Genomic DNA, 5821 nt, shown 5'->3' on the forward strand with positions numbered 1-5821 from the left:
GTCAGCAATATTTCAAGCATGCATGGAATGTGTTGCCGAGCATGCTTTCTTCTTCTTCTTCTTCTTCTTCGATGAGGTTTATCCACCAATAAATGTTGCATTACCGTCACCTACTAGACTGGAGTATAACTCCCTTAAACTTTGCTTTAAAAAATAAAAAAATACAACAAATACCCTACACTCACAAAAACAAAATATAATAATAATAATAATAATAATGATAATAATAACCACCATACTCCACTATTTAAATATATTTATTCCTACTTCAGGCCAACAGCCTGAAAGGATGGGACACCACCACTTAACACACCCTGTAATTCTTCTGATGTCAAGTCTCGTACACCCAAATACCTCTCTGCAGCTGCCACCACAACCTCTATTTTCTGCGACTTACATTCCATCCCTGCAGTACAGTTGATAACCATTGCTATAAATGCCAAAAATCCAATCTTACTGAAACATATATCACTTGTTGGTTTATCCCTCTGTACTGGTACAGATCTGGTACTCACACCATTCCTCTCAGGATCCCTCCCCCTTGACCCATCTTCCACCACTGTCTTCACTGCCTGAGCATATGACAACTTCAGCACTACTCTAACCCTGGAAACCTCAACCTGCCTCTCTCGCACCGGACATTTCGGATCCCCAGCCCCATGGGCACCCCTACAATTAACACATACTACTACTTCCCCCAATGCTACACATTCCTTTGTCTCATGCCCTTCTGCACACTTCTCACACCTAGGAACCTCCTTCCTACACACTGCTGCCACATGCCCATAAGCTTGACACCTGTAACAACGTCATGTATTCGGCACAAAAGCTCGTACCGGATAATTTATATATCCTAACATCACTTTGTCGGGCAAAAACTCAACATCAAAACTCAAAAGAACAGACAGTGACTCTTCTGTTTCTCCACTCACACCACCCTGTTGGCGTCGCTCCAAACGACGAGCATCACAAACACCGGGAATCTTCCCTTTCAGTTGGTCAGCTTTCACATTTACCACTACCCCAGTAATCACGCCTTTCAATGGCGCCCTTTTCTTGAGAGCAAAACAATTCACATCTCTTGCCCCCTTTCGTTTAACACGGAGCGCCTGCTCCCTCTGACCAGCAGAAACACAAACAATTATCACCAGACCACTTCTGGTTACCCTCACCGATTCCACAGCACCTAACTGTTTTCACCCACCCTGAAACCACAAATGGAACTGCCAAAAGGCAAGGGTCCACTTTTTCCAAAAACTTCACTCCTACTGTCACAGACTCATCTTTATCATGACCCTCGTGCAAACCTCGGGCTCCGAGAACTTCACCACAGTTACCACCTCCGATACTTTGCCCTCATTCACTTCCATTTCTCCTCCTGTCTTCAACTCACTCTGCTTACACTTTCTACCATTCTTCTTTAACAAACCAAGTTCAAACTGACTCAAGTTCACCCTCTCCCTCCCTCTCTCTCTTAGACCTCCTCTGCCTCTCTTTTTCCCTCCATTCCTCCTCCGTATTCCAAGTATAACTCTCCTTATGATAGTCCTGCACTTCACCTGACATACATCTGGTTCTAGCCTTGTCTAGGGACGCCATTTAACCGGCTGTCACAATCTCCCACCCTCATCATGCAAGTCTGTTGGGACAACAACATTTGTCTCATAACAGACCATTGAAGTTGTCGGTAACTCCGCACGGTCATTGCCTACTTCTTAGATTTAAAAAGTATTTTCATGTCCAACAACTGCACCGATTTAAATTATCAACTAAACGGGTATTTACAAGGCATGTCATTAACTATTGTATGTACTGAAAGGTTGTATATCGAAGCAATGGCATGGTTTGGGAGAGGTGGGTGCTGCTCAACGTGTTGTGTAGAAGTTGTAATAAACAGCCATCTTATCAGCTTCTTATTGTGCCACAGATTTTGACATGACACCCCCTTTCTCCCACTACCCACCACTCCCATTCAAAACTAAAGAACATGACAATATTGTGCAAGAAAAACAAGTAATTACAAGCAATCAATATGCACAAGGGGAAATAGTTTGTAACAAAAGAGGGAACACTGTAAATGTGAAATTAATTTATATTGTTGTGTTAGGTATGGTTTTTCCTACACTGAGTTGAATGTGATTTAAGAAAATGACATTAATTGCTCAATATGTATTTGCATTGTTATGGGCACAACACTACATTTTCTTGCCAAGATGAAAAATACATGATGGTTGCCTTGAGGAAGTGTGTCACCTATTTTGGTACCCAACATCCAAAAAGGGTTTTATGAAAATATATTGAGATTTTATATAATTAAAATTGTATCTAAAACCAAGTGTAGTGCAGATAAACAGGAGCGCCTGTCAGGCCATCATACAAAACAGCTTACTGCAGCCGCCGACAGGTTTGAGCCAATTTGCTGGATGGCTAAACAGCAGTATTAGCCAAGTACATAACAACAAGCAGTTGCTGCAGACACTCTTCAAAGTTTAATCCACAGCGGGGCTCACACAATCAAATTCCCCCTGTTTCTCACATTCTAAAACATAGAAAAACAAACACCAGATCCTAATGTAGAGTGCTGTCGTTGAAGAAACTGCCATAGGAATATTTGCATTCAGACTGAAGAGAAGCAGTTGACTTCTTCACCGCTGTGAATGAACTCTAGGGCACATAATGATGTATGAGTCAACGTCTGCCTCTGAAATGGCACCCTATTTCCTATTTAGTGCACTACTTTTGACCAAGTTCCATAGGACATAGGGACATAGGGAATAGGGTGCCATTTGGGACGCATATAAAACTTCACACCAGTTGAACTCGGGGGCCACTTCCAGTCTATGTCTGAAGTGATACTGGCCTTGTGTGACAGATTCAATGTTCTTCTGCTCGACCAGGCGACCATGGGACATGGGTTGTGACATCAGCAAGACAGGAAATTGCGCCAGCTGCCCCAGGCGAGTGAACGGTGTGAAAGGCCAGGGACATCTGGGTCTTATTCACTAGGCACCAAATGGAAGAAAACAGACTAAAACGGGGAGGGACTATACCAGAACTTGTCCAATAAGAAACACTCTTTTGTTTTCCGTTGCAAAACATTTCTCTATGGTGAGCACTAATGAATATGACCCATATTCATTAGGCACCAAACAGAAGGTGGTGTGGTCAAAAGAAGTGCACTATATACGGAAAAGCATGCCATTTGGGACAAACCAAAGTGTTGTCATCACAGCAATGCGATGCAACACTAATGCAACAGATAGACAGCCATTGCGTTCACTTCTTTGGAGAATGATGGGTTTCTGATGTCAGCCATTTTGCTTTCACTTCTTTGGAGCACGATGTGTGCGATGGCACGTGAAAGCACAGGTTGAGTTAAAGTGATGGCCCTGTGTAGCATAAATGTCCTACAAAATGGGTTCAAGATGACTTCTGAATAATACAGAGGTCATTTAACATGCAAGGCTGTATACTGTAGGTGTTAAAGGCTGCTTCAGTGACTGCATGGTTATAGGGTGTCTTGCTGAGACAGGCTGTCCTAATATGGACACCGTACATTTGCATGGCATTGAAGGCCCTACTCAGACTTGGATATTATATATTTTTCTGCATCCATAGTTGATTTTGATTTGGCTGGAGATCTTGTCTGCGTTATGAATGCACTAGCTGGTTGCTGGTTATTTCCCCTCAGAATACCCAGTAGCCAGAAATGTATAGGCCTATGTACTGTAACGATATGGCCAAATATTCTGTATTGGTCACAGGAGTAGGAGTAAGTTGCCCCTATCGCTGATCTTAGGTCAGCTTTGCATTTTCCCCACAAATGGTAAAGGTTAGGATTGGGTGAGGGGAAGCAGATCCTAGATCTGTACCTAGGAGAAACTTCACCCTTGAGCTTGGTCATAGCTGTCAATTTTTCTCAAGGATAGTTCCAACCTGAGCCTTTGGATGGTGCAAGAGCATTGCTAATGTTTCATATTGCTGTAAGTGTAGAAATGGTTGGAAGATCAGTTTTTTATTTGGTATAATTATTGTATTGCAGTGTCCCTTTTGGTAGGTACTTTATTGAACCATAATAGTATTTTTCCCTTTTTCTGAATACTACAAGATTATGCTCTACTGAAAGTGCTTTATCTGGAAAGTTGACTGCTGAGATGTACACTTTTTTTGGTTTATATTTACAGTGCACTAATAGACAAAATACTAAAATATAGTTTTGAGTGTCGAATTCCTTTAACAGTATCCATGTCTGCACACCATCACCCCACTGGTAATCCATCAAACCAGTATAAAACCGTCATGTGTTGGAAATACGCATATTATTCAACCATATACTGTTATGTTAGATATCCATACAACATATTCTCATTGTGTGACAGGTTTTCTGAGTTTTTCCTACGACTAGGGCCCTGGGTTTTTCCTGGTCAAGTCACGTGGTCAGGAAAACCTCAGGGTAGTACTGAGGAATGAAGTGACGCTTTAATGCAAATTCTGGTTTAGCTTTAGCATAGATTTAGACAAGTGAAGAATGAGACAGCTGTTTTGAAAGCATATTGGAAAGCATTTATATAACAATCAGTTTATCTTCCTCTCCAACTCACTCCATGATTGACTCCATGACTGAAGAAGCTAGAAAAGGAGCATTTTATTATGACTCGGCATGAAAGTCATTTTATTGTGCTGCATTTTTTCAAGACACACTGTTCTCTTCCTATGCACTTTTGACCCTGACAACAGAACATTGGCTTTGCTGTTATGATAATTTGGCATGAGTAAGACAAAGCCTGAAATCGGAGGAAGAAGAAAACCAGGAACGACGAAATGAGAGGTGAACCAATCAGACAAGCCTTGGAGCTCTCTCTCTCTCTCTCTCTCTCTCTCTCTCTCTCTCTCTCTCTCTCTCTACTGCAATTAGAGGCAGACAATGCCACCCCTGTGTGTATCTGTACATGCAGTACCTTGATATACACAGGTATGTGCCTCATGTTGGGTATGCTAGAGGACCTGTGTATCTCACTATAGTCGTCAGGCAACACTATCTTCTCAGTGTGAGATCATGCTTTCAATTGACTCAGATCATTGGTCCTCTCTAGCATACCAAACATGAGGCACATACCGGCGTATATCAATTTACATACTGGTGAACCGGCGTTTGAGTTGTGTGGTTGCAATATCAACAGTCCCTTATCTCTAGTATATCTTAGCATGCATAATTCAAGACTAAGTTTAAATTGTGTGCAGCACAATGGACATATAATGCACAATGAATGTCTCAGGAAAGACTGTCTGGGTTGGCAATACTTAGTATCGAAAACAGTTGGGCCTGCAACCTGGACCTACAGGCAGTGGTAAAAACATTTGCACACACAAAATGAGGACTTCAGGAGAGTCTCTCAAGTCGGATTTAATTTGATTTAGGCCGAATTTAATTGACCTTGAATACTGCAGCTATCTGTCTATTAGCCAGATAAAACCCGCTGAATTCAACAATAAATAGTGGCTGAATTTATCCTCAAGCCGATTACTTTTTTCCTCATTGTTAGGCTATTTGATGTGTAATGTTTATTAAAAAGTTTAGAAGTATCACCTACAGTGGGGGAAAATAGTATTTAGTCAGCCACCAATTGTGCAAGTTCTCCCACTTAAAAAGATGAGAGAGGCCTGTAATTTTCATCATAGGTACACGTCAACTATGACAGACAAATTGAGATTTTTTCTCTCCAGAAAATCACATTGTAGGATTTTTTATGAATTTATATGCAAATTATGGTGGAAAATAAGTATTTGGTCACCTACAAACAAGCAAGATTTCTGGCTCACA

This window comes from Coregonus clupeaformis, chromosome 13 (genome assembly GCF_020615455.1).
Source record: "Coregonus clupeaformis isolate EN_2021a chromosome 13, ASM2061545v1, whole genome shotgun sequence".
NCBI lineage: Eukaryota > Metazoa > Chordata > Actinopteri > Salmoniformes > Salmonidae > Coregonus > Coregonus clupeaformis.